This window comes from Notolepis coatsorum, assembly GCF_963971535.1.
Source record: "Notolepis coatsorum genome assembly, chromosome: 14".
Classification (NCBI taxonomy): Eukaryota; Metazoa; Chordata; class Actinopteri; order Aulopiformes; family Paralepididae; genus Notolepis; species Notolepis coatsorum.
In genome coordinates, this window is record NC_140178.1 from 17091316 (window position 1) to 17114554 (window position 23239).

The following is a 23239-nucleotide window of genomic DNA, read 5'->3' on the forward strand; positions in this document are numbered from 1 at the left end:
ATAGTAAGTATGGTCTAATGTATAAGTATGTTTTCATCTCTTTCTGCAGCTTTCTCCAGAACGTGATATCTAGCCCCAAATGCATTATATTGATGATGAAATACAGTTTGATGGCAATCAGCGCGATATAAAAAAATTCCAACTAGACGTACTTCTAGAAGTTACTACACGTCATCCGATGTTGACCGGATGGGCGAGGGGGCGTTTATAATTCCGTGGGCAGCGTTATACCAATCATCTAATGTGGGTCAAATGTTGATAATAGCAGCTAGTATCGAAGACGGTAATTTTACACGCTAAAACTCACCCCAGTCTCCGCGCGCCGTTGGGCGATCATCGTAGAGTAGACATTTTATCATTATGGGATGGCGATTTACCCGGTCCATCTCCAGCTTGTATAATGGTATATACGTCCAAATCATGTTGTTTATCGAGTTATTGGCAATCGATCGCTATGTAGTGTGACGAGCTAGAGTGCCGGAACCTATACCGAGTGCCCGGAAGTAATACGGCCGACCAGCAAAACCTCTACTGCGCTTCCTGTTAAGCGATTGCGCCGATCGGCCACCAGATGGCGCTCCTGAACCGCCAGAGAGCTCAGTGGGTCCTCCTGGTGGATCTCAGGCCAGCGGAGGGGAAATATGAATCAGATTACCGATTTTTGAAATATTGATATTAAAGACGCTGTAAAGCGTCCTCGGCAACTTGAGCATGGCCGGGAATGACGCTGTAAAGCGTTTTTAGGCAGTCAAAGTGTTAACGTTGATGCCAGACAAATCCGCTATTGGAAAAAACAAAGGAATGAGCTGAAAGCAGCTGACGGTAAAAGAGCATGCATAACTGGAGGGAAAAAAAAGTGAGCGAGGAGATGGAGACACTACTTTCTGAGTGGATATACACGTTGCGCGACAAACACAACCGTGTGTCGCGCAAAATGATACAACGAAAAGCAATGGAAATCTACCCAACAGTGAGTGATGGAGGCAAGGCGTTTGTGGCCAGTAAAGGTTGGCTAGACATTTTTTTTTTTTTTTTTTAACTTTATTTTTTAGCGTTTATCGCTTTCCTGGTCAAGCATGACCGACAGTTGCAGGGTGAAACGGGAGAGAGAGCAGGGGGAGACATTCGGCAAATGACGGCGGGTCCGGGAATCGAACTCGGAGTCAACCAGATCCGTGACGCAGCACGGAGTCCCGCGCGAGCGCGGTAACATGGTGTGCTACTGGAGCACCCCTGCTAGAGACATTTCTAAAACGCAATGGCCTGTCGCTGAGACGACGCACCACTATGGCGCAGAAAGATCCAGATCAACTCACTGATAAACTAGTTTCATTTGTTGACTACGTTGGCAAGGCTGTCAGCTCTAAAGGGATTTTAGAGAAGGACATAATTGCAATGGATGAGACTGCCTGTTTGGTTTGATATGGTGTCTCCCACTACTATTGACGCCAGAGGCACAAAGAGTGTGTCGCTGAAAACAACAGGTCACGAGAAAAGCCATCTCACCGTTGTCCTAGCTGCCAAGGCTGACGGCACTAAACTCAAGCCGTATATAGTCTTCAAAGGGGCTATTCGTGAAGTGAAGGCAATGAATGAACAGATCTCCAAAGCAGTGGTCGCCACATCTCAGAATGGCTGGATGAATGATGATCTTACCACAGATTGGCTCAAGTCAGTGGTGGGGAAATTCTGTTTCACCCCACGCCTCCTGGTGTGGGATGCGTACCGCTGCCACATCAGTGTCGCCACCAAAGCTGAACTGAGAGGCTACAAGATGACAACCGCGGTGATTCCGGGAGGCTGCACAAAATATGTCCAAGCACCTGATGTGATGTGGAATCAACCCTTCAAGGCGAGTCTACACGAGTCCTACGATCAGTGGATGGCTGGAGACGTAGACAAGACGTACACGACCGGAGGTAACCCAAGAGCCCCCGCCCGCCACCTGCTTGTGGACTGGGTGCTCACTGCCTGGGACAAGTTGGACAAAGATCTGATCATAAAGACTTTTAAAGTTTGCGGTCAGACTCTGAATCCTGACGGGAGTGAAGACGACCGCATCCTCTGCTTCAGGGAGGGACAGCCCTGCGCCGCAGGTCGAGAGGCCCTGGCCCAACTCCGACAGCAAGACGAGGAGAACAGGCTCGCAGCCGAGGAAGATGAAGAGGAGCTGCTTAACAACGAACTTGTTGTACTGGATGATGAGGACAGTACTAGTAGCTCGGGGGAGGAATTCCTCGGATTTGAGTCGGATGACCTGTAATTCTTTTAGCAAAGCATCAAGGTAAGGTGATTTCACTTTACAAACTGTTGCACTGTTTTGTTAACTACATTAAGCTGTAGGATTTTTTTTCTCTCCGTCTGTCTGTCTGTCTGTCTTATTGTGAATGTAGTACCCCTCAGTTGAAGTTTTAATTTGCAGAAGTTAAATTGATCACTGTTGCACTGTTTTGTTCATGTAAGCTGCATTGATGCTGTTATAGTTAATACTGTACCATATCTTTTATTTAGATTTTATTATTTGCAGCTGAACTTGACTGTTATTAGCCTAACTGTATATAGGCCTATATACAGGTATTTGAATGGGCAATAAATAGGATGGACCACAGTATTGTGGTAGTCTACCTCAGTTGAAGTTAAATTTAAATTGACACTGTTGCACTGTGTTGATGTTTTTATGGTATTTACCATAGGCAATATATTTTGTTATTGTTGTTATATGCTGGCCTGGCTGTGCAGTAAATACCATATAATGCAGGGGTCTCAAACTCAATTTACCTGGGGGCCGCTGGAGGTAGAGTCTGGGTGAGGCTGGGCCGCATCAAATATTCCACAAAAAAAGGGTTTCAAGCATTCAAAAAAAAGTACAACTGATCCAATCTTCTCAATCCTTAGCAATAACATTTCAGAACATGAACAGTTCTTCAGAACATGAACAGTTCTTCAGAACGTGAACAGTTCTTCAGAAAATAGGCTTCTCAGTGGTGTCAGTGGACTCATCCACAGCTATGGAAATGCACTGTGCATTTTTCTTTATTCTGTCACAAAGCTGTGCCAGCCAGTATTTCAGTTATTCAAATCACCAGCCAGTATTTCAGTTATTCTGGTTACTGTGCGATCTGAGGGGGCTTTGCTTTTGTTTGCCTTCAAACATGGTCTCCATCACTCAGTCATACATTATTTTCAAATTGCCACCCTTCACAAGAGCTACCGTTTCTTGGCATATACTGTAGTCACATTGGTTTGGTGCTGGGACTCAGGATGAATGCATATTTTTCAGTCCATTCTCCTTTGAATTGCAGTCGACTTTTCTTTTACTGACCATCTTTGAAAATGGCTAGAAACTAGGCTAGTAGCTACATTTATCTCACGGAGATAAAACTGGGAGCGAGTTTACTGTAGATGCGCTGTCAACTGACTCGGACTGAAAGAGAGAGACGACTTGCATTCCGTGAAGACCCGCCCTACTCCCCTACTCTGCATCTGATTTGCAGACTGTGGGTGAGGGGGGGAACGCTGACGGGATGCTGAATGTGATTGGACCAGACCCGTACACAGACACAGACAGTGGCAGTGCAGCCAGCCGCTTATGCAGAGCACTGCTCGCAGTCAGAGGAGATAGCGAGGATGCATTCGCCTTACATTTACATTTAGTCATTTAGCTGACGCTTTTATCCAAAGCGACTTACATGTTCTGTACGACAAGCCACCAGGAAGGGCACAACCCTATCAGCTGAGCAACAATGTTCATCAAAGTGTTGAGTGCTACAGTGTAGGTTAGTTTATTAGGACAAGTGCATGACAGTAAGGTTAGTTAGGGTTAGATTAAAAAAAAAATAAAAAATAAAAAAAAATGTATTCAGATAATGGTTGAAGAAGTGAGTCTTTAGTCGACGGCCTTCCACTTTACTTGATATCACTCCGGAATCACGTTTCAACCAAGTAACCAACATAACGTTGCCGTCATGAGCCTGCGCTATGGTAGCCTACAAGTGATAAAATAAATAAAACGTCCAACTCTCGCGCAACGTCTCGGCAAACAGTAGTGCGCGGGCCGCATTAACACTACACTTTGATGTCAAGTAGGGGGCCGCAAAACATCATCCCTCGGGCCGCAATTGGCCCGCGAGTTTGAGACACCCGATATAATGGTATGGTGTTAATGTTTACCAAGAGTGTAAGCCTACCTCAGAATTGTATAAAACGAAGTTATTATTATTATTATTATTATACCAGTATTGTGATTGCACTATTTTACTTTATTTTACTTTTTTTGACCACCTGTAATTGCACTGTTTACTACCGTATTTCATACAGTACTTGGTTTCAATAAATGAACCCAGTACATTTTACTGGGTTCAAACTGACACAAAATGTTGATTTATTCATTATGATCCATTTGAAAATTAGAAATATAGGCCTCTCTCTTATACATGCCTCCTCCTAATACAAGCCTGGTACCCGCTACAGTTGAAACAAATACAAGCCCGGGTCACTATTAGAGGAATTACGGTATGGCAGGGGTCGCGTAAGGCCGGTAATTGTCGGTTTTGACAGTTTTTTTATGGTCAAAACCGGAAAATGTAATTCCCTCCGGACATTCGGACCGGTAAAAAAAACTCTGCAATATAGCCTAGTAATTTGTATTGATTATTCTAGTCTGAAAGGCGTTTTATTTTGAAAAACGACCGGATGTTTTTCGACGTAACATCTCTCTCCCTTTTCTCTCGCCTGTGCCTCTTCCACAGGTGACTCGCGCCAAGTCTCCTCTGCATAAATCGCCGCAACAAGCTAGCAAACTGTTATGAGTTAGGTTTGTCCCAGTGCTATTGCCATACTCACCTCGAGTTGGCACATTGCGATTGCACACCTGTGGTTGTTATGATTTGACTACCAACGAAGTAAAGTCACGTTACTAAGTGCCCTCTGTGTTGGATTCATTTCTTATTGTTATATCGCCTGATTAACCAGTTAAGGATAAAAGAAATGGAGGACGAGGACGAGAGCTCTAACGAGGCAATGAAGCCTTCAAAACAGCTTCCGCACATCGATACCAAGCACCCTGGATTAAATGTGTTTTGAAAGAAAGAAACGTGAGCAAAGAACGGGACCAATCGTTGCAGAGAAACAAGCCCAGGGCTCCCACTGATTCTGCGTTATGGTGAGTTGTACATTTCATTTAACTATAATACGTTGAATTCCATATAAATCGATAGTTTATTATGAAGCTGCCACACCTTGAAGGCGGGTCCGTGAAAATAATGCCAACATTAAACCAGTCCGTGGTGCAAAAAAGGTTGGGGACCCCAATCCATCCGCTTGTGCAAGGCGAAGCTGTAGGCCAATATATTATTCCCTTATTTTCAAATCGTTTTCAGTCCAAAATATAATACGCTAACACAATGGCACCCGACCACGGAGATCTGTGTTTCGATTCCACCCGTTGTGGACAGAAGCACGGATATATCCGTGGCAAGTTGTTTTTGCTTTTATTCCATTTTAATAACCTATTCAAGGTCGCCGAGATGCACTGCAGATGTACCCTACTCTTTGAATTCGAGAAAGTGCAATACCGGCCAGATCCTCTTAGGGGCGCTATCGCGATAATGCAGTGTGCCCTGTGGCTGAACGGAGCATTATTATTTTTGACTTTCAATGGAGTTTTCAGTTAGCTGGATTCTGGATGTGCAGCATGTAGCTTGGATTACGTTTTGGATTGCGGATTTCACTATGCAATAAGGGGATTTATCATCAGCCAATGGACATATCGATCTACCAGATGGCGATCGATAACGGGGAAATGCTCGGGGGGATCCAACCGGCTCATGGTAAGATCTTTTTTACGTAAATTACAGCCTGAGCCTTGTTATGATACGATCGGCCTATGTGGCTACTTAGACGAACACGGTTATTGGTAATCAATAATAAGAAACAACGTCCCCCGCCCCCCCCCCCTTTCATGCATACATGCTTGAGGATCGTGCCGATCATATGCAGTTTGAGTTTTAACTGTAGCATCTGTATAACGGAAATGCCATTGGATATAACGTTAGTATCCATTAGCCCTTTATCTCGCCTTCCAGGAAATATACTAGACCAAATGGCGTATAACGCTTATATTCACGGCGCTATAAAATGAGAACGTATTGATGAAAAAATTATTTCTTTAATCCATTTTGAAGGGACGGTTTATGGTCCCAATTGACAATGAGAATGGACAGATAGCAATACTATAAAGTATAGATTTAGCTCTACAAACAGCCCCACGTCTGTTTACATTTGCCGGTCCTCTAGAGATTTATTAGACGCATCCCAATGGCCCCGAATGTGTTAATAGTTCATATAATATGTTGTTATTGTTAGGCTACATCATTAACACATTAATTGCCAAAAACGAGAATTCTCATTTCTGTGCCCCAACCGTTCAGTGCCATAAACGAAGATTCTCGTTCCTGGGTCGTTTTATCCTTTTTTCCCGATTTGAATACCCTATTCAATCTTAGGATGCTGTGTGTTGCCTGAAAAATGCATAGTGGGAATCCGAAGGTGCAGTACCGGCCGCATCCTACCAGGCGGCAGTATCGAGCTACATTTATAACATTGTATCCTGGGCTGTGGAATGACCCCAGGTCTCGGATTTCATTTTCTGTTCTCGCGGAGGCGCACAGTTCTGCCGGTTACATCGAAGCCCGTCAACGATGCTTGATCCATGTGTTATGGTCGTTTATAACGTCGAGCAAATGGGGATTGGATCTACCAGATGGCGATCAAGAAATTGGAATATTCTTTTTGGATTACTTTCGGGCAAAGGTAAGGGAGATTTGACGTTAATTCTAGCTTGATCCTGCAATGCTTTCATAGCGATCGGGCTAATAACCGATTTTAGTGTTCAATGCGAATGCCGTTACGGACGCTCGAATAATCAGAAACGACCCCCCCCCCCTTCATGCATTCATGATGGAACATAACACCGAAAATGTGGATTTGAATCCGGAACAATAGCCGGTTCAGGCGAAGAACGCTAGCGTCTACAATGTAATCGACGTGGACTATAACTCAGCATTTCACGGATTACGATAAGACCGCTCTAAAACCATACTTATATTCACCGCGGTATAACACGGGAACGTATGGTGGAAAATTTATTTCTTTTTTGCATCTTGACCGGAAGAAACCCAGTGTCAAATGACTATAGTACCGTATCCATAGCTATAATATAGAATATGGTTATAGTAGGGCGGTCAGGTGGCGTAGCCGAGATTGCGTTCGTCACCAAACGCCGGAGAAGCTGGATTCGCCTGTTCGGCGTTGTCACCAGCTTGGCTGGCCGTTCACACTAATACAATTGGCAGTATTAGAGGGTGGGAGAAGCTGGCGGGGTGGGTCCGGGTCGTTGTAAACAGCGACTCCTACAGTTCGGTCGGGGCGCCTGCTCAGCGTGGATAGGATCTAAGTGGGATAGTGTGATCCTTCCACACGCTACGCCCTCTCAATGAGAGTCCGCGCTGCCAGGTGAAAAGAAGCGGTTGATTGGCTAGACGTGTGTCGGAGGAAGCACGTGATAGCCTCCACTCTCCCAGACCGACTGTGGGGGGTAAGTGCGCAGCGACCAGGAAGGGGATTGGGAATTGGCATAACGACTAACATTGGGATGGGAGAAAATCGGAGGAAAAAGGAGGGGGAAAAAGATTAAAAAAAAATATATATATATATGGTTATAGCTCTACAAACAAGGTGACCGTTTACATGGGGTTAATGGTTGGCATGAGGCAGTAACTTCCCGGAAGAGGCGTGGCACTGGAAGTGTTAAATGCACCTGCCTGTCATTCATGCATTGAAAATAGATATGGCCGTTTTATTTTTATATCATTTGTCCGACAAACTGTAATCATTTGACATTCTGGCCGGCAGTTTAAAATCCTAGCGTGAACCCTGATGTATGTGTGTAATATACATTTTGTTCCGTTATATTCATGTATGTTTTGTCTTGTATCATTATCAAATAAATACTAATAATTATATATATAAAGACTCACATAAGGTCTCGGCACTCTTGGCGTCCTTCGTAGGTCTTGCGCCAGCTGGAATGAAGAGAAAGACACAAGATGAACATGTTAGTAGGGGTGGGAATCACCAGTTTCATCACGATACGATATAGATTCTTTGGACAACGATACGATATTTTCCGATATCACAAAGTCTGCCACGATACGATTCAGGTGCCTGCGATCAATATGAGACGATATTATATGCCCATTTAACATAATCAGTAACATGTAAATCAACATGTAAATAAACAACAAAAAAGGCAATGGAAATATCATTTGACATTTTTATTTTTGAGCTCTTCCAGACATTTAAATGAAAAACAATCTATTGTTTTTAATACAAATAGACCTCCTGTTCACCGTTTTTGGTTTGTTTTTCTTTTTTTCTTCTCGATATTAATATCCTATTCACTGTCGGAGCTGTATTTTGGCTGGAAAAGGCATATTGGGAGTCCGAAGGTGCAGTACCGGCCAGATCCTGGTAGTGGGGCTATCTCGAGAATGCAGTAACCCCCCTTGTAACCGAGGGGTTACAAAACCCTGACTATTAAAGATTGTTTAGATTAAACCACTACTAAATATTATTACTTGCCAGACAGTACAGTTAGTTAAATATGGCAGACACTCAATAGACGGCACGGGGACAAAGATAACGTTTACAGTATTTTAATAGCAATATCAATATACAACTGAAATTAGTATGTTGCTCTTTTATGGCGAATGATAGTAGAATGTCAGAGTATCAAAGTCAGTGGGAATTAATAATTCCTAGGTTAATAATACTCGACCGGAACGCTGCATGGAGTGAGATGGCGATACAGGGCAGGCGAGGGGTATAGCTGGAGACTGGTGATTTCCCCCACAGAGTGGTAAGCTCCAGAGGAATTGAAGAATAGTCGGATACTCCTGCTGGTCACTGAAGAAAAGGGGGTCTCGTACGGATCCAGTCTTTGTAATCCAAGTGCTCGATAGCAGGGTAATAGCTCTTAATCCAAAGCCCGACGGCAGTGATGATAGCTAGCTAGCTTAGTCCTCGAAGCTAGCCCGATGCAGGTCTTCAGGTGTAGTTAAATCCAAACGCCAATGGTATTAACTATGCTCTTCTCCACGGTACTTCGCTTACACAATTCACTATAATACACCAACAATGGTTCTACAATATTAGGGTCGTATCTAAGGAGCTACTAGCTATCCGTAACGATACACCGCGGGTAGGCTTCCACTGCTCACATGTCCAATCGTTCTGCTGTTAGGTTACTCCACACTTCACCTCGCGTTCTGATACTCGTTACGTTAAGTTCACACACACTTGCTTGCTAGGTTAGGTTCGCACTTCACTTCACCTCACTTCACCGAGCCGAGGTTTACGCGCGCACTGTTCACACTATATATACTCAGTGATTTCTAGAGCGCAACCGAATTCCTTGTCCGGAATCAATGCGCTGGCCAAGGGCATGTCTCAACTTGCCCGGACACGTCTTTGAACTTGTCTGGGGGGCGCGACCGCTGGCGCCGCCAGTGTCAAGGGCGGTGTCCAATGAGGCGAGCGAATAATGCTATGATTCAAACGGAGGCTTAAAGGTATATAGCTTATATATATAAATAATATACAAGTTATATAAAATAATAAACGTAGATTCTCAGTGTTAATCTGGCCCTTCAGAACACCCCTCCTTCCCAGTCCCTAGTGGACCTCTGCTGTTCTCTCTATATGGCTCTGATCAGCTTAGCTTAGTTAGCTTATGCTAACGCAACGTTAATTTCGGTATTTAACGTGACGTGGGCATAAAGGAATGGCGAGGATGCAAAGCATGTTAGATGCATTTGACCCGTTGTGGGGAAAAAAACAACAGGCACTTATTTCGGGTCGCAAAATAGGCGGACTCTGAAACAATGCTGTCTAACGTCTATACACGCTGCTACTGAGCTACTGTTGTGGCGGCCAGGCGGATATGCATTGCTCACCAGGGGATTTTCAAAATAAGAGTATCGCAATATGAATCGATATTTTTACGTTGCATCGATCCCATTTGATAATTGATAATAGATCGATATATCGATCTGGATCGATGCATCGTCCCACCCCTACATGTACAGGGTACGCTGACGCCTCACACACAGCTACAACTCTGACATGTGTTGGCCATATGAAAGAAAGCAATGTCCCCTTTAACACATTGGTTGCCGTTCACTTAGATTTACGTTTCTGTGGCCCAGAAACGCAGATCTACGTTTTTGTCTCGGTTTTCCTTTTATTCGCTATCGCCATTCATAATCCATCGAGGCACCTTGTGCATGCTGTACTGAATGTGTCTGAGATCGCAGACGGTCAATACCGCCGCCTAACGCCTTGCGGCCGCTATTGCACTCCATTTGAAACGATGTGGTTTCTTTTCTCTACCAAGCTGCGGCGTGGGGGCAGGGTCTAAACACTCCGGCAAAACAAGGGCTTGTAGGGATGGCTTGGACAACTGACCCCGCCCGCCTGTTCATGTGCAATGCTGGATAACGTAGGAGACAGGATCGCTGTGGATATCTGGAATGGCGATCAGATAATTGGATTATTCTTTTTGCAGTACACCAGAGACCAGGTAAGGACTCTATATTACCAATATTGCGTTGATCCGTGTGTTTAAAGGGTATAAATAAATAAAAAATCTACACCAGAATGCAGAAAATAATGTCTTTGTAACAAAAAATTTCCTGGTGGGGGACCCCCAGACCCCCGCTTAAAAAGTGGCCTGACTGGGGCTATATATCCCCAGTCCGGCCCTGGTTAAAAGCCTCCAATGCTTATTAGTGTGTGTGCGTTTGAACGTTTGCATGTTTCAACCATACATTTCCATTTAGTAAAAAAAATTTAAAGTTTGATAAATTATTATTATTATTTTATTTTTTATCCTCCTATAATAGTGGGGGTTGCGGCTCTCTGACACCGTTATTTCGGGGGTCGCAACCTGAAAACTTTGGGAACCCCTGCTCTAGTTCAGTGGTTCCCAAACCTCTCCTCGAGACACCCCAGCCGTTCCATGTATTTGTTAAATTCCACCACCAGCACACCTGATTCAACTAATAAAGGGCTAGTTAAGTTGAATCAGGTGTGCTGGTGGGGGAATTTAACAAATACATTGAACGGCTGGGGTGCTTCGAGGAGAGGATTGGGAAGCACTAGTCTAGTCGATTTTGTGTTTTGAGCACAAAGATCATCATAGATCTAGCCTCTTTATTTTGCTCTCAAAGTGCACCAGATTGATGTATTTAACACGTTCCCGGCCAACCACGTATATATACGTGATTCGGCGCCAGCGCTTGAGGGACAATCACGTATATATTATGTGATAAGCTTGTTTTTGCTTTTATTGCATTTTAATAACCTCGTTATTAAATTAAAAAAATATATATATATATATTTTTTTTTAATTAGTTTTAAGTTTATTTTCATAACGCGATAATTTGCTGTGTAATTAATTAATCTAATTAACGCGATAAACTGACAGCCCTATTCATAATACAACGTTTCCAAACAGACGTTTGGATTAACCCATTGACATCAGGATACACATTGGTGTATATACTAGAGGTGGGCATGGATACATTTTTTAATCTAGATTAATCTATCTGCAATCCTGGATTTAATCTACCGTAGATTAATCTAGATTAAAATGGCTAAAAAAAAAGAAAAATCTTCCGAAGGCATTCAAAATATGTGTGTTCTACCCAAATAATGACCAGAAGTAAGTCTTACTTTTTCTTTCCTCCTTATGTTTCTCAGGTCAGGTGGCCCATTACACCATGAGCCCATCTCCCGTTTCCAAAATGCATTACAGACAGTTTGAAAAAAACTGTTTTGCTATGATAATTGGTAATGAAATATCAAAATAATGTTCAATAAGATGTACTTGTGTTTAATAAGTTGTTTTATTCAGAAGTTACACAAATAAATAATATTACCAGTAGGCTTGCGCGGTATCCTTTTTTTCACACCGGCAAACCTTTATGATATAATACCCCGGTGCACGGTATTTGACGGTATGACTTTCATTTTCATCAGCGGGGGGGGCCGTGTTACCAAGTAAACAAATCATCGTCAGCTCTCAGAATGGTAGTCCCGCACCGGTAGAAGCCCGCACCGTTTTAGCGTTAGCATCTAGCCTATAGCCATGGCAGACTATTGGATTCCTTAAGGGCTAGAAATTGCCTGGGTTTTGGTGATATGCTCCCGAAATGCTCCCGTTGTTTGGCTACTTCTATGTGCAGTGAAAACTACTCGAATGCTTTATAACCTAGTCATTGATTTAGTTCAGGGTAATCTAAGATTAGCCGCAGAGCTAAAGCTACTTAACGTGAGCTAACGCTAGTTATTCAAGCTCAGTAGCTCACAGAGAGAGATAAACAGCTGACAGTGGATAGTACAGGACGATACAAATACAATAAAAAGGCGGTGGGGGCTGTTGTGTAAACCTTGTACTCAGGGGCGAAATTAAAGCCCGCCGCCCGCCAGGGGCGCTCAGTTTTTACCTTTGGCGCTTGCCACTGAGAGCCCTGCCCGCCGTGTGGCGTGTGGACGTGTAGTTCATAACGATACTCTTATTTTGAAAATCTGTGCGGGTCTCATTTCCGGCCCAAGCGCAGCTAGAGTCATAATATCGATGGCTCCGGCAGTTAGCAGCATTCGGTTCGTATGATATTCTTATTTTGAAAAAAAACGTGGCAACGAGTCATATCCGCCCAGCCGGGCCAGCCCTGCAGCGGGATACTATTGGCTTCTGCTCGTATCAACACAGAGCGGCCCGCAGCTCTAGTGCCACTGCTAACGTTAAGCTCTCAGAATGGTAGCAGCTTGCCCGCAGCATCTAGTGCTAACGTTAAGCTCTCAGAATGGTAGCAGCTCGCCCGCAGCTCTAGTGCTAACGTTAAGCTCTCAGAATGGTAGCAGTCTGCTCTAGTCTAGATCGGACCTCCATGAGCTGCATAATACCTCCGTTCCCTCGTTAGCTAGCTCGCGTTAGCTAGCTCACGTTAGATCGACCTGTCCCAGTAAACTAAATTGTCTTAACGTTATCTACCGGGCTAGCAGTAGCTACAGATAGCTCCTGATATCAATGTCTTATAACATTGATTGAATGCGTATTCTAGCTGAGGGCATGTTGAATGTGATTTGACAAAATAACCGTAACGTTAAAAATAGGGTCCAGCTGCATCGCCGGAGAATCCTTGCATGCTGAATGTAGGGTCTAGCTGAATATAGGGTCTAGCTGCAGGGCCGGAGAATCCTTGCTGGAGCTGGAGGCTACTCAAGTATACACACAGACAGTGGAGCTGTTTGCAGATAGCAAGCATTTTGACTTATTGCGTGGTGGCGATGTCTCGCAGATAATACAACTACAAGTATGATTATATAATATATATTTTATTTAATTTTTTTTTTTTTATATAAAATATATATATATATTTTTTTAATCAAAAATATTTTGGCAGGTAAGAAATATGCTTGGCGGGTAGACTCTTCCCATCTACCCGCCACTGGCCGGTGAGTCAAAAAGTTAATTTCGCTCCCTGCTTGTACTCTTTAGTTCACATATAATAGACGGATTATTTGCTTGCTCCACCAGTTGCTCCACAACAACACTGCTCTCGTCACAACGCTTTACGGTATTTTCACAGCACTGTCGCAACATTACCGTAAAACGTGAACACCGTTGTGACCCACTCGCTCCACTAGAGCGGTCTCGCCCTCTGCTGGCGCGTGTGTGCACTACACCAGCGTTTCCGTTAGCCGGTATTTACCGGTATTTGACAGGCAAAATATGTTGAAGTCCGAATATTTAAATCTCTCCGGTCATAATGTCCGGTGAAAATAATTCCTCTAAGCACAATTTTATTATTTGAATTGTATTAAAATAGGCTAAAATTAAATAGCCTATGCGATGAACGAAACAATCATTACATTTGTTTCATTGTTGCTTCACTCTGATAAAGCGCGGATGGCGCCGCTCAGATGTGAATCTTTTTTTTCTTTCTTTTTTTGAGCCCGTCTGGCCAGCCACCATAACGACAAACAGGTATACGAGCGAGAGAGAGAGATGGCCAAACAAGCTAAACTTAACAAATATTTCATGAAACCAAGCACAAGCAGGTCTAATAATAATGACATTGACAACGAAGATGAGTCTTCTGAAGTCACAGAGACCGCCGATGCTCCCGCGGAAAATAAACAGAAATGTCGAGCGTTCAGGCGGCGGCCCGAGTGGAAAGTTAAATTCCCCTGGCTGAGGTACGACATTATAGTCTAGTAGCCTCTATGATGTACGAGAGATAACATTGATTGAACGTACACAAAGTACACTTTATTGATTGAACCACAAAGAGCATCCCCAGTCTGCTGCTACCGTTGCAAGCCTTGCAGACGTCCGTCCACCTGTTCCAATGGGGATATATCAAAGTCGAACCAACCAGACGACCCGCTGTTCTCGCACAACGAGAGACGGGGTGAGTGAGTGTTGACATTTTTTAATCATATGCAACTGTTGGTTGACTGCCGTGTCACATAGTAATGCATATTATTGATTATAACTAAATGTAATGAAATCAACAAATGCGTTACGAGCATGTGGCTCGTCCTCTCTGCATGTGGCGACGAGCTAGCAAACGAGGCAATGTGATGATCAACTACAGTTTGCTGTGTGTGAAGTTGAACATTATGATATGTGTGACGTGTCTGATACAACGAGGTGAAGCGATGTCGACTCGAGATTCATTTGGGGGTGCGTGTGACAGCTGCTGCAGCCGCGAGCCTGCGGGGCGGGAGCTTGATGCTGGATTAGTGTATCGCACTAACTTGGGAGGCGATAGATAGTAATTTGATTCTGCAAATCAATTTCTCATTCTTCGCTTGATGTAATTAATACAAATGTCCAATATAACGGAATTCGTTAGCTCATAAAAATGTGATTATAACAGACTGCTGTTTAAAACTCTGACCGGAATTTCTCGAATATGTCCGGCGATAGAAATCTTGCAGGACACCCAGACCGGCACGAATATGTTCTAACGGAAACGCTGCACTACACTCAAAACTCCGTTTCACTGTTATAGAAACTGAAGCGCATCTGTGATTTTGACGGTGACGGGACGGTATTGAAAATCAATACCGTCGGTATTTCTAAATACCCCGGTATACCTTAATACCGTCATACCGCCCAAGCCTAATTACCAGTACAGTACAGTATCTAGCACACTCTCAGGAGTAAAACAGAAAGAAGCATTTCAAACTTGAACTATGTGACATGGCTTGACTCAATCAGTCCAATCTCTATTTCTCCTTCTTCCACCAGTCACTCAGGCAGACCAGCTTGTTTTATGTAGCGGTGTCTACTTATAGTGCCTATAATATTTTTCCCGTTGGGTGCCAGCCAGGGCCAAACCCTGCCAATGCAAATCAACTGCTCCAGTGGAGTTGCTCAGTGGCCAATGGTGTCAACTAGAGCTGCCGCGGTATCGGTATTACCGCGGTATCGCCGTTACATCATGCCCACCGCAGAGTTGGGCTGAATACCGCATCACCGCTGTTTTTTATAATAATAATAAAGTACCCTGCTCTCGTTGGGCTTGCGGCTCTGCAGATATACCCTACTTCTCTGTCGAGGTTCCAAGCGACCCCATTGGGTACCAGAAAAGTCACATGAAACACTGCAGACCACTGATTGGTCAGAAGAGATACGTGTCACACGTTGGAGCGTCTTGCAGTGCTTTTACTTCCTGAATGTCAGCCATTGATCAGAGCTCACAGTCTAATACGGCTAATACGTTAGCTCCCACCGGAGACCGGAGTGGATTACTGTCGCTCCCCAGGGAACGAGGCATAATGATTTTACTGCAAGGAAATGTTATAATAAAAGCCCTTCGTTCTATACACTTGTCTGATTGAAAACTTTAATAACAGACCGCAGAATGGGTACAACTCGGCACGCTCTGAGCAAAGAAAGGAACCGAGATATGAATTGAGTAACGCTTGCCTTGCTATGGTCCGGTAAATACGCTGATGTTATTGAACGTGTAACTATATAACGTTAATGCCACAAAACGAATGCCTTTGTAATCATAAGTAGTAACGTTATAATAATAAGAAGAAGAAAGGGTCGGGGGGGTAACCGGCGGGCGTGCCGCTACCACCCCTGCCCGCGACACAGAGGGGAGACTTCGAATCAGTGTTTCACTTTTAATAACGAATGCGTGCTTGCCGAATCCCAAACAATATTCATGCTGAAAAGTCATCCTCTAAAGATAGACATTTAGACTAGAGGCAGGCTATATGCTATAAAGAGTAGACTACAAAAAAAAATGCATTCAATTTTTTTTTTTTTGTGTGTGTGTAATAACCGCAGCGGTAGGAAATATTTCGCAAATTTGTGCGGTAAGGAAAACGTCAATACCGCGGCAGCTCTAGTGTCAACTGTGGTTGTACTGGGCAGCTCCCAGGTGTGAATGGAACTGTGTGAATGTGAAGCAGGGCGTTCCTGAAAAAGAGCATCTGTGCTCAGCGAACCTACCCTGGGTAAATAAAGGTAGCGTTTTTAGATTTTTTAGATTAACTGCATCAATTATATTATCGCGTTAACGCAGCACGTTCTCTAGTATATACCTTTAACAACTGGATGTGCATTCGTGCGTAGGTGGTTCCCAGCTGAATACACATTATTGCGTCTTTCAGCGTGACTCATTTTCAAGGCCAGTAACCAATGATATGCACCTTCATTGGCTGAAACCCCACGTGGGTAAGTGAGAGGGGGGTCCATATATAGTCATAGATTTTTTTGTATGCTCCCTTATTGGTTGAGCATGAGTGAACTTTGAGCTGCTAGCCACACCAGCTGCTAGCCACACCAGCTACTACAGTAGCCACACCAGCTACTAGCCACACCAGCTGCTAGCTACACCAGCTACTAGGGGTGCACAGATATGAAAATTGGCCACCGATACAGATTGTTCAAGTAACACAATCGGCCGATACCGATATTTGTGTATTATTTGTATAGTATTTGTAATTTTTTTTTTTTAATATTTCTTTTTGTAATTTTTTTTTTAATGAAACTACTGTATATTTGTATGTGTATGTTTGTATTTGTAGGCCTCTTTACTTACTTAAAAAAAGGAATCAAGAAATATGTTTATGGTATTAATTCCACCATGCCATGTAGCGCTCACTATCCCTCTCCCAGTAGCCTGTATCAGTTCAAGTATCGTCTGGCGGCCTGCAGATGGATACTGTTCTCTCAACCAGAGCAATATAACCATTTTGATTGACAGTCGATTCGGCCAATTACACCACACCGCTAGCACCCACCTCCTGCTGTCCTTACCACCAATCGGCAAGCGTTTATTCATTTTCTACTCCGCTGGCTCCACCGGAGCTGAACTCGGACCCGACACCGGCCTCATCAGATCCTGACGTGGTAGTAGCGATGGACCGTTAGCATACTGCTACGGCTATCACACAGAAAGGGGTCGCATGTTCTGTTTGCGAGAGCACAACAAACTTAACGGAGCTAATACGTTAGCTGCCCGGCCCGCCGACCAGCGCTCCACAGCATGACCAAATGAGACAATGATTTTACTGCAACAAATGTTATAATAAAACAAAGCCTTTCTATACATTTGTCTGGTTGAAAACTTTATTAACAGATTGCAGAATGGGTAGTTTGGTACGGAATGAGCAACGGAATGGAACTGAGCTATGAACGGACTAACGGAGTAATGCCTTGTTTACTGCTATCTTCGGGTAAATAATATGCTTGTTATTGAACGTGTAACACTAACTATATAACGTTAATGCCACAAAACTAATGTTTGTGTCATTTTAACAGCAGATACTTTCTTAAATGCCATCTTCCCGAGAGAGGGTGTTGACGGGGAGTTGTGTTATTAATAGCATTGAACAGCTAACCGAAAGCTAGCGTTAACTATTGTTAGTCAGTAGCCGGTTCAAGATAATTGAACCACCAATATACAACATCCGTATCTAAGACTGTACTATTCGACCCAAAAAGGAAAAGAATAACGAGCGTGATGACTGCACGAGTCTTGAGAAGCGAGGCCGCCCCTGTGGATGGGGCTACCATGGCTAAGCTAATGCAGGAGCTCAAACAGGCCTTCACCACGGAGTTCAGAACGTTTGCTGCCTCGCTCGAGTCTAGACTCGACGGCTTCCAGCAGGAGATCGCAGACCATACCCAGCGCTTGACCTCAGTGGAGGGCGGCATGGATAGGTGGTCGGATAGGATGGCGGAGCTGGAAGTAAGATGCACAGCTCAGGATATAGTCATCGACAAGCTAAGAAACAAGCTAATTGATGTTGAATCACATAGTCGGCGTTCTAACATACGCATCCTGGGCCTGGACGAATCCCTGCACAGCAACCGTCCCAGTGTCTTTTTCGCGGAGGTCCTGGTGGAAATCATGGGGAAAGATGTCCTCGCTACACCACCGGAGCTTGACCGATGCCACAGGACGCTAACACCCAGACCAGCACCAGGCTCCAGGCCTAGGGCCGTAATTTCCCGCTTACATCACTACAAGATCAAAGAGACCATTATCCTGGAAGCTCGCAAGAGGAGAGGGAATCTGACATACAGAGGGAAACCAGTCTCCATCTTCGAAGATTATCCCCCCGAGGTGGTCGAGCAACGATCACAATACCGAGATGTCATGGGGCCCCTGTACAAGCGCGGATTTAAACCATCGCTCCAGTTCCCTGCGAGGCTAATCATCCGAACCAAGGAGGGCAGGCTGCATCTACCATCGCCCAAGGACGCCGTGGACTTCCTGAGGACCCGGCCCAGAGGGACCTCGACACCGGTTTCGCCAGGGCGAGACGCGGACCCGACACCGGCTTCACCAGGGCGAGACGCGGACATGACACTGGCTCCACCGGGGCGAGATGCGGACCAGACACCGGCTTCACCAGGGCGAGACGTGGGCCTGACGCTGGCTCCACCGGGGCGAGACGCGGACCCGACACCAGCTTCACCGGGGCGAGACGCGGACCAGACGCTGGCTCCACCGGAGCTGAACTCGGACCCGACACCGGCCTCATCAGATCCTGACGTGGTAGTAGCGATGGACCGTTAGCATACTGCTACGGCTATCACACAGAAAGGGGTCGCATTTGATATCTTATTACATATGTGAGTATGGATGAATACTTGACATTAGGCCTCGCTTGGAAAGTTATCTTTTTATTTTTCTCTCGCTATCTGACATAAGGGGAGGAGGGGGACAAGTATGTTGTATATGACTGTTGTACTGTTGCACGACTATAGCCACGGGCTAGGTTGCTAACTGCTAACGTTTCGGAAGGAGCAGGACCTATTCTATTCTGTTTCGGATAGTTCTGCCACGCTTATAACTTCTGCGCGATATACCAGCTCCCGGCCATGTTTTTGATCATGGCCACCGGGATGCATTTACTGTTGATTACACGTCGAGCGAGATGGGGTCTCGTGGCTGCGCCACCTGTTTGACTCTCAACCGGTTCATGCAACCCGCATGGCTCCCATTAATGTTTGCTGCTGACAATATGCTCGCGGGAGCCGCGGGCGGCCCCCGGCACAGCGCCCTCCTCTGGTGGGGAGGCATAACTGTGTAGGGTCGAACCAGCGTCAGGGGAGATAACAGTCTCACGGACAGGGTATCGCCCCCTCCCGGCCTGGTGAAATGTACTGCGCGCCTGTTTTGTCGCAGCATGCCTGGCAGATACCCCCCCCTTTTACCGACAGTTCTGGGTTCCAGCCGTTGACCTTACTATTGGCTTATGGTTCAATTTGATTTTTTCTTGTTTGCTTTACACTCTGAGGCACTTTTGTATACAGGGAAATGTGGCAGTTGGCCACGGAGATGGTTCTACGAGTGGTAGGTTTGAAGTCTCTGGAAATGTTGGTGAGTCCCTGTGATGTTGGGGAAAGACCCACCGGTCCCACACATTTATATGTTTTTTATGTCATTAATATATGTTTTATGTATGGCTCAAAATACGTGTGCATAGTGTTTAAGTTAAGTGAATTCTACATGCCCACAGGCTTGCCCAGGTCTGCCCCACCTACACGCCCTTCAATGTTCTATGGCTACGGCTAACTCTGAGAGCTTCAAGCTCTGCTCCTGGAATGTCCGAGGCCTGCAGAGGTTGGCTAAGAGGAAGGCGATTCTGACCTTTTTAAGGAGGGAGAATGTGTCTATTGCTTTTTTACAAGAAACTCATATGGGGCCCAACGACACTGCTAAACTCCAAAAGAGCTGGGTAGGACAGGTCTTTGCTACAAACTATTCTACGTTTAGTAGGGGCGTGGCCATATTGATCAATAAAAATCTCCCCTTTAGACTTATAACTTCCTCTGTGGATAGCCAAGGTCGCTATGTGATTATCAAAGGGGTTCTTAAGGGTAAAGAAATGACATTTATGAATGTATACTGTCCCCCAGGCTATTCCCCTGACTTTCTATCCAAGATATTTGCTGAATTTAATGGCCTGGCCTCTGAGAATGCCTTTGTGGGCAGACTTTAATTGTCACCTCATACCGTCTCTTGACAAACTCCCACCCAGTCTGGCTCCCCCCTCTAGGCAAGCAAAGATGCTCACCTCCCTATGCGAAGACACTGGATACTCAGATGTCTGGAGAACCCTTTGCCCATCCGAACTGAAGTTCACCTTTTTTAGCGGCCCACACAAGAGCAACAGTAGAATAGACTATTTCTTCATCCCTTCCTCTAAGCTCTTTTTTTTTAAACTTTGGCCATTCCGCTGGCTCTTTTTTGAGTTTATCGCATTTACTCTGGTCAAGAATGACCGACAGAAACAGGCTGAAGGGGTACAGATGGGGGGGAAGACACTCTGGGAAAGGCACGGCTGCAGTCCGGGATTCGAACTCGCTAAACCCCAGATCCGTGACGAGCACGGTTGTCCCCGGCGCCGAAATAGCGCTCGAGGTACGCGGTGAGCTACTGGAGCTCCCTCCTCTAAGCTCTTTCTAGTATCGTCCTGCACAATCGGAAGCATCGTTCTATCGGATCACGCCCCTATATACCTGGTCTACTCCCTGTCAGAAGAGAGAGCGCCGTCGAGGCGTTGGCGCCTCAACCCATACCTCCTCAAAGATGATATATTTGTCTCCTATTTCGAATCGGAATAAAAAATGTTCTACTCAATTAACTTTCGCTCTACGGATAACCCGTCTCTACTCTGGGAAACATCTAAGGTCTTTTCTCGTGGACTGATTATATCTTATGTATCATCCAAGAAGCGCAAGAAAAATGAACAATGTAAACTTCTTGAATCCAAACTAGCCGACCTTGAAAATCAGCATGTTTCAAACCCAGCCCCGGCTGTGCTTATGGAGCTTACGGCCACCAGAGCGGCGCTAAACACTCTTCTGATCCAGGACGCCGAATATTCTCTTAAATTTGCCAAACAGAGAATGTACGAACACGGTGACAAGCCGGGTAGGTGCCTGGCTAACTTGGCAAAAAAAAGGGCTGACACCCAAGTAATAGCCTCAATCTCTGACTCCCAACGGGGTCAGGTCCTTTGACACAAACTATTAACAAAGAGTTTGCCTCTTTCTATGCCCAACTCTATAGGACCGAGCGACCCGATGGTGCTCTCTCTGACATGCAGGCCTTCTTCGCTGAATTACACCTCCCTAAGGTATCGAAAGATCAGAACTTGCTCCTTAACGCCCCAATTACGAAGGAAGAAGCTCTGGGCGCCCTTAAGGCTATGCCATCTGGTAAGGCTCCGGGCCCGGACGGTTTCGGATGAGAGTTTTATAAGGAGTTCGGTCATATTCTATTAGATCCCCTGCTGGCAATGCTTAATCACTCCGCTGAGGTGGGGATACTGCCCCAGTCTCTACGGGAAGCTAATATCTGCCTTCTCCTTAAGGGTAAATGCCCTGAGGAGTGCGCCTCCTATAGGCCTATAGCCCTACTCAATTCGGACCAAAAGTTGCTTTCCAAGATCCTGTCCATGCGCCTGGAAAAAGTACTCCCTTTTATTATTAACGAGGATCAGACCGGTTTTATTAAGGGTAGGAACTCTACCGACAACATGAGACGGCTCCTCAATATCATCCAAATGTGGTTCTGTCTCTCGACGCGGAGAAGGCATTTGACCGTGTAGAATGGCCGTATCTATTTTTAACCCTCGCTGAATTTGGCTTAGGTGACACCTTTATTGACTGGGTCATGGTTCTTTACAACTCGCGGATGTCGGCGGTCCTGACTAATGGACTTAGGTCTAGCAACTTTACTCTGCAGCGGGGAACCCCCAGGGGGATCCTCTTAGCCCTTTACTATTCGACATGGCCATAGAACCACTCGCACAGGCCGTAAGGCAGTCAGCCGAGATCTCAGGTATTAGAGTGGGCGGGAGGGAGCACAAAATCACTCTTTACGCGGACGACGTGCTGATCTTTGTGTCTAAGCCTGACTCTTCAATTCCATGTCTAACCCGCATGATTTCCACATTTGGAACCTTCTCGGGGTACAAAATAAACGTTTCCAAATCCGAAGCAATGCCACTTGGGACACTCAAATCTATCCCGATACTGCCCGAGCCCTTCCCATTTCGCTGGTCGCCCTCCGGCTTCGTTTACCTAGGAGTATTTGTGACACCCACCTATGATACGTTGGCTAAGGCCAATTTTCCCCCTCTTTTAGACACCATAAGGGCAGACTTAGTTAGATGGGCCCCTTTACCGATCTCCTGGCTGGGTAGGATTGCCCTCGTCAAGATGAACGTACTCCCCAGACTGTTGTACCCTCTCCAAATGATCCCAGTGCTGCTGACAAACAAGGTTATCAAGGTGCTGGAAGGCTGGCTAAGCTCATTCATTTGGAATGGGAAGAAACCGCGTCTGAAAATGGCCAAATTACAGATGGATAGTGAAGATGGGGGTCTAGACCTACCTACTATTAGACACTACCAGCTGGCGGCACACCTTAGGGTGCTGGTCGGCTGGTTCAGATCACACCCACTGTCAATATGGCTGGACGTTGAATCCTCGCAATCTAAGTCCCCCCTGTGGAACCTACTATTTATCAAAGACTTTAGGTCTGTGAGGAAGATGTGCTCCAACCCCATCACATTATGTTCCGTCAAGGCCTGGAAGACTGTCCGTAAGGTGGAGGGCCGAGCCAAG